Here is a 7,341-nt window from a genome sequence, read left to right on the forward strand (position 1 = left end):
ATTATCCGCCGAGGGATGATCATGATTTGGACAGAAAAGTGCGATATGCCTCCCCGGTGTGGGTGAGGCGGAGTACAAGCTCTCAAAAAATGACTATGGAAAGTGAGAGTTCCATGCCTTATACTGGGTCGGTGACGGATTCCTGCGAGGTAGCTGTAAGTGCGTTTTCTTCGACTGAGAAGAAAATCTGGTCGCAAGAAGGGATTGGTTATCTTAATCCTGATGAGACAGTTGCTCCTATTTTAAATCCTCATCCTTCATGGATTAAGAGGCTTCTTGCCGATGAGCTAGAGAGGGTAACTAATCTTCCTCATGAAACGGAGTATCGACGAGTGGGGCGTCATGCTTCACCGACTCGTCCGTATGGTCCGACGTTTGTCGATCCTTTGAAGCCTCGAAGCGTGGTGTTTCTCGAGTTTTCTAGGGAAGGCTGTCTTGGACCGGTTCCGGCTAACCCTAACCACCACGTGACCCATGTTGGCAAGGCATGTTTGTATCATAGGAAGAATGGGCATAATACTGATGAGTGTGTTGACTGGCGAGCAATGTATCAAAACTTGATGGATGACGAAGCTATCCCCAACCCGGACCGTGTAAACGTGCAGCTCGCATGAATGTTTGCTTAAATTTCTATATCTGTGCTTTTCTTTGATATGATGTACCGACCTTTTTCACGAATTTTATGATGCCTTCTTGCTTGTTTGTCAAAATGTATATTCGTTATCAGTTCCTATTTGGAAAGAAACATTGGGTTGATTCCGCATTTTCATGGGGCGGTCGAGATGCTTGAGAAAATTTGAAATAACGTTTTGAGTTATTCGTAGCGAGGACCTGATCGGGTAGCTCGCGTTTCGGTTAATCGGTAACAACATGGGGTTGTTTACGCGATTTGCTAAGAGGCGTTCGAGATGATCGAGAAGCCTAGAAATAACGTTTTGAGTTATTCGTTGCGAGGACCCCATTAGGAAGCTCGCGTTCCGGTTAATCGGTAACAACATGGGGTTGTTTACGTGATTTGCTAAGAGGCATTCGAGATGATCGAGAAGCCTAGAAATAACGTTTTGAGTTATTCGTTGCGAGGACCCCATTGGGAAGCTCGCGTTCCGGTTAATCGGTAACAACATGGGGTTGTTTACGCGATTTGCTAAGAGGCGTTCGAGATGATCAAGAAGCCTAGAAATAACGTTTTGAGTTATTATTGAGCGAGGACCCTTTCCGGATAGCTAGCGTTCCGTTTAATCGATAACAACATAGGGTTGTTCACGTGATTTGCTGAAAGGCGTTCGAGATGATTGAGAGGCCTTTGAATAATGTTTTGAGTTATTATTGAGTGAGGACCCTTGTCGGATAGCTCGCGTTCTTGCGTGATTGGTAATAACACAGGGTTATTGATGCAATCGGAGAGACGTTTGAGATTTTTCGAGAAATCTGGGAATAACACGGTGTTCTGTAAACATGTATTTTTATTCATGATTCAGATTACAGGAGCTTATTGATAATATTTCTTCAATGTTTGGATGTTCCAGCTATCGTCAAAGACCGTCCCGTCCAAGGAGGCGATTTTGTAGGCCCCGTTGTGTAGGACCATGTCGACTACATAGGGCCCTTCCCATGTCTGCCTTAGCTTTCCTTTGGCGAGTAGAGATTGAGCGGCGACTGCATCTCGGAGCACTAGGTCCCCTACTTGGAAAGTGCAGGTTCGCACCCGCTTGTTGTGATATCATGCCAAGTTTTGCTTATGGGCCGTGATGTGGACCAGTGCGTTAAGGCGCTCTTCCTCCAATCGCTCTCCGGCCTCAGCAAGCTCTACGTCATTGTCAGCTTGTTCGAAAGTTATCTGTCGAGGAGAACGAAGGATGACCTCGGATGGTGCCATTGCCTCCGCCCCATAGGTTAAGAAAAAAAGGGGTTCGTCCTGTGCCAGAGTGCGGGGTTGTGCGATATGACCATAATACCGCTGGGATGTGGTCGGGCCATGCTTGTCCTTTGTCAAAAAGGCGTGCTTTTATACCGCGCAGGATCGTGCGGTTGCTTACTTCAGTGAGCCCGTTGCTCCGAGGATGCGCAACTGAGGTGTAACGACCTCTTATGCCCCACTCGGTGCAGAAATTGTGAAATTGAGTGCAGTCAAATTGTCGCCCGTTATCTGTGATGAATGAATGAGGGACTCCGAATCGATATATTATTGTTCGTTTTAGGAAGCTTATAACATTGTCGACGGTTATCTTGGCGATAGCCTCCGCCTCAATCCATTTTGTGAAATGATCGACTGCGACTACTATGAAGCGTTTTTGTGCCAAGGCAATCGGAAAAGGGCCAAGTAGATCAACTCCCCATAATGCGAAAGGCCAGGGTGTGATTATGCCCTTGAGGAGAGCCGCCGGTGCGTGATGAGTATTCACGTGGATTTGACATGCCTGGCATCTGCGCACTAGATTGACTGCATCGGAGTCCATGGTCTGCCAATAAAGTCCCTGTAATCGGGCCTTCTTTGCAATGGACCGAGCGCCCTGATGTGAACTACACACGCCCTGGTGTATCTCTTTTAGACAGTGATCTCCTTCCTCCTCGGATATGCAACGCAACCAAGGGTGTTTGGAGGACTTCCGATAGAGTAGGCCGTCGTGCATTGCATACCGCCAGGAACGCCGAACCACGAGGGATGCCTGCGTCCGATCCTCCGGCAGTGTTCCATCTTCTAGATACCTAACTATCAGACTCCTCTAGCCGCTCGCTGCTGCATCTTCTGTGTCGATCTGCAACGAGCATTGTGTGCTAATGGATGGGGCCGCAATAGTTTCTATAAGGGTATGCAGGTCACGGGACTGCTCGCCTGCTGCAAGAGCGGCAATGGCATCTGCCTCTTCATTCTCTTCTCGCGGTACGAGCGTAAGGATGAAGGTTACTCCTTTGTTCTTGAGATCTCGGGTCTTTTGCTCTGTAAGTGCCGCTGACGTGGCTGACGACGAGTTTGGAGTCTGAGTACATCTTCAGGTGTTCGGTTACCATCGTTTTGGCTAACCGAAGGGCCACAATCAGGGCCTCATATTCTGCTTGATTGTTCGTGGTTGGAAAGTCGAGTCGGACGGCGTACCGTAGGTGGAGGTTATTAGGTCCTTGAATGGCAATGCCTGCACCTGCCCGTCCTGGGCCGCAGGATCCGTCCACACTCATGGTCCATAGGTCGCTGTTGTGAGCTTTTACCAGTGTGAGGTCGCTAGCCGATGACCTGGTGAATTCGACAATGAAATCGGACATCACTTGAGCTTTGATTGCCATGCAGGGTTCAAAGCGTATGTCAAACTGCGACAGTCGAACTGACCAGTTGGCGATCCGACCGGAGACTTCTGGTTTTTGGACTGCCTTCTTGAGAGGATAATTGGTCTTGACCACAACCGTATGCGCTTGGAAATATGGCCGAAGACGCTCGGATGCTTGCGTTATGGCAAACAGAGCCTTCTCAACCTCAGAGTATCGGACTTCTGCTCCCTTTAGGACGCTCAAAAAGTAAATCGGATAGAGCTCCGTACCCTCTTCTTGAGTTAGGACCACTGCCACAGTTTCATCGGCGATAGTGAAGTACAGTTGGATGTCCCGCCCTTGCTTTGGTACCGTTAGTAGTGGCGGCGTGGCGAGGAAAGTTTTGATGGCGTTGAATGCCGCCTGGCAGTCCGTAGACCATTTAAAGGGATGCTCCTTCTTGATTGATTTGTAAAAAGGCAAACAACGCTGTGCCGAGCAGGAAATGAATCGTCCCAAGGCGATAACCCTCCCGTTGAGCTTCTGAACTCCCTGTAAATTGTGTGGCGCTTCCATTTCTAAGATTGCCTCGATCTTTGCGGGATTAGGCTCAATACCCTTTTCCGAAACCACGCAACCAAGGAACTTGCTGCTACGAATACCGAAGAAACATTTCTCCGGGTTTAGCTTGAGGTTGTAATCCCTGAAAATTTTAAACACCTCCGCCAAGTCACGCGGGTGGTCGCTCTCATCAGTGCTCAGGACGACCATGTCGTCGATGTATACTTGTACTGTTTTGCCGATGAGGTGAGTGAACATCTTGTCTATTAGTCACTGATATGTGGCCCCTGTGTTCTTCAAAGCGAAAGGCATTACGTTATAGCAATACGTGCCTTCATGCGTTATGAAAAAGGTCTTCTCGGCATCGGCTGGGTCTAGAGGTATCTGCTAAAAACCAGCTATGGCATCAAATTGTGACAGAATATTGCGCCCGGTCGTCTGGTCGAGAAGCTAATCTATGTTAGGCAGAGGATAAGAATCTTTGAGGCATGCTTTATTAACATCGGTAAAGTCTACACACATGCGGTATTTCCCACTTGCTTTTTTTTACAAGTACGACATTAGAAAGCCAATCCGGATAGTGGACCTCACGAATAAAATTTACAGCCAAAAGCTTATCGATCTCTGCTTTGACAGCTGCCTGTTTGTCCTTTGCTTGCACCCGTTTCTTCTGTTTCAGCGGTTCGACGGAAGGGTCGATATTTAGCTTATGGGTTGCTTGCTCGGGCGAAACGCCTGTGATGTCCTCTGTGCACCAAACGAATACGTCAGAATGTTCAGCTAGAACGGCCTTTATTTCATAGGCCAGCGGAGACGAGAGCTTGGTGCCGATCTTCAGTGTATTGTTCTCCCCGACTAGGCAGTCGCTGACTGGCTCGATTGGTGTGGGATTGTACCCCCTCATACCCATCAGGCCGTCTTCAAGATAGAGAGCCGTCCGAGGTTGAGTCGCCTCCCATTGCAGTTTTTTGGCCAAGATACGGTCTCCTTTGATGGTGATTTTGCCACTTCGATGCGGTAAAGTTAAGCATAGGTTGGAGATGCCAATCGTAGCCTTGAGGCTAGCCAGGAGAGGTCTTTCGATAATGGCGTTATAGGCTAAGAGGATGTCCACCACCACCTATTCGGCGGTGTCTTCTACCATTTCGTTGCTTTCAGCGAGCATCGCTGGGAGAAAGATGACTCCTTTCACGGGGACTTCTATTTCCGACAATCCGACCAGGGAAAAAGTTCCTGCCCGGAGGGCTGTGTGAGTATTTTTCATGGCGTGGAGCGCTTTCCAGTAGGGGTGGGCACGGTTCGGTTAACTGGTCCAGTAAGTAAAACAATTAACCGAACCGTTACCTACGGTTTTTTAACCATATAAACCGAAACCGGTCCAGATCAATCGGTTAACCATACAACCGGTTAATCATTAATTTCGGTTAGGTTTTCCGGTTAACGGTTTTTAACCAATTCACACTGGTTAACCAAAAATCAACGGTTAACCATAAATTTTACCCAAACCTAAATTTTTAAACAATATTAAAATACACATAATTTCAAAAATTCAAACGAAACGAATTCATATAAAAGTTCAGAATTCAAACATAAACACCGAACTAAAAAACAATCCATCAAATTAACATTTAAAACATAAAGAAATGTAAATAATATTTTGTCAAAGTACTTATTACAACATAAATAATATTTCGTCAAAGTACCATCGCTGGTAGTTTTAGTTTTATCATTGTCTCCCGTGCTAGACATCTAAAAATAGGACAAAGCAGAGTACTCAGTTACAAACAGTTTATACCAATTTAATTTAATTAACTGTGCAAACAAACAGTGAGAGATCCATATCAACATATCAACAAACATTTTGCTCCTTTGTCATGCCCAATTAAATTGTTGATGTGCAATTGTATCCTGGTGTGATGCCTATTTGAACACAGATGTGTCCCTAAGGAATTCTTTGGCTCAAGGCTTCACTAAATTCATGTCTGGTTGGCTCAAGTCTTCACTAAATTCAGGTCTGATACTTCATGAAATGTCAAATAAATTTACCAATTAACCTCAAGGAACTCTAAAAAAAAGCTACTTTACTGCTTCAAAAGACAATCAGTCTGACTTGTAGCTATTGAGGTTAGAATAGAAGCTGAAAGGAGTTCTGTGGTAATTAATTCCGTCCCCTTTGCTTAGAAATAGGATCCAGGTATATACAAAAAAGTTAGAACAGGAAGGGGTTTTCAAATACCCACATCACTCCTAACCTAGCAATCACGAGAACTAATATGCCAAAGCAGAGAAATATTAAGAAAACAGCATCAAAGCCACACTGAAATTACTGGCATGTGACCTGCACCAACAGTGACAAAGAGGTAATGACTAGACAAGGATGTTTGGTGTCTGTTAATATTTTAACGAAACCTGAAATTTCACAAGAAAATCAATTTCAGTATGAGCTATCAAACAAACAAACAGCAAAATGAGCTATCAGTATTCAGTAGCAGATCTATAATCTCAATCTTTAAGAACATCAATTTAATTAAATGTTCAAACAAATAGTGAGAGATCCGAACAAACATTAGCAAACAAACAGAAATACCTTAATGAGCTATCAAATAAACAAACAAACAGCAAAATGAGCTATCAGTATTCAGTAGTAGAAATACCTTTAATCAACCACCAACGGTGAGAGATCGGAACGACGGTGCGAGATCGGAAGAGAGACGGCGAGCGGTGCGATGTGAGAGAGGAGGAGAGGAAGAGAGACGACGAGATCGGAAGAGAGACGGCGGCGGTGTGAGAGAGGAGGAGAGGAAGAGAGACGACGGGATCGGAAGAGGCGGTCGGTGTGAGAGAGGAGGAGAGGAAGAGAAGTGGTCGTCGGCAGCTGTTCTTAGGTACAAAGGAAACGATGGTGGGTGAGGTGAGAGAGGAGAAGAACAGAAAATAGGGTTCTTTGTTTGATAATTAGCAGCACACATTTTTTAAAGGTTTTTGGTTTTGTTTTTTAATTTTATATATTATAATATATATAAGGATATTAGAATAGAATACTTATGTTAATAATATTAGAATAGAAGAATAGCGTTGGTTTGATAATTAGCATAGAATACTTATGTTATAAACTTATATATTAATAATATATGTTATATAATAATATATATATAATAATATATATATATATATATATATAAATTTAAATTTATATAATATATACGTAATTACATCTATCTCCACTCTGTTTTCAGTTCTACTTACTCTCTTCTTAGTAACATATTGACAAAGTATGCCTATGCCTTCGTGGTCTTCTTTTCCTTTCTCTGCTAGGGCGGTGGAGTAAAGCGGATTTTACCGGTTTCTGGTTTGTTCTTCTTCCTTTTTCTTTCTAATTTTGGTTCTGATATCTCTGATTTTGGATTCTATTCTTTAATTGTTCAATTCTTTTCTCGTTTATATTCTATTGAATGGCTGAGAGGTTAGAAAAGATGATTCAGAATATGCGATTGTCGGAATCGGAAGGGGTGATTCTGAATCTTGAATCGGTTCAGATGA

General features: G+C 44.2%; 1 long non-coding RNA gene across 1 annotated transcript; it reads right to left on the bottom strand.

Moving 5' to 3' along the window:
• Positions 1-5,340: 5,340 nt before the first annotated feature.
• On the bottom strand, positions 5,341-6,839 carry LOC136226535 (uncharacterized). The gene is made up of 2 exons (XR_010687764.1): positions 6,456-6,839; positions 5,341-6,210 (listed from the first exon to the last, which is right to left on the bottom strand). It is a non-coding gene; the product is annotated as an uncharacterized lncRNA (long non-coding RNA).
• Positions 6,840-7,341: the final 502 nt, after the last annotated feature.

The sequence above is a fragment of the Euphorbia lathyris genome, chromosome 4 (genome assembly GCF_963576675.1).
Source record: "Euphorbia lathyris chromosome 4, ddEupLath1.1, whole genome shotgun sequence".
Classification (NCBI taxonomy): domain Eukaryota; kingdom Viridiplantae; phylum Streptophyta; class Magnoliopsida; order Malpighiales; family Euphorbiaceae; genus Euphorbia; species Euphorbia lathyris.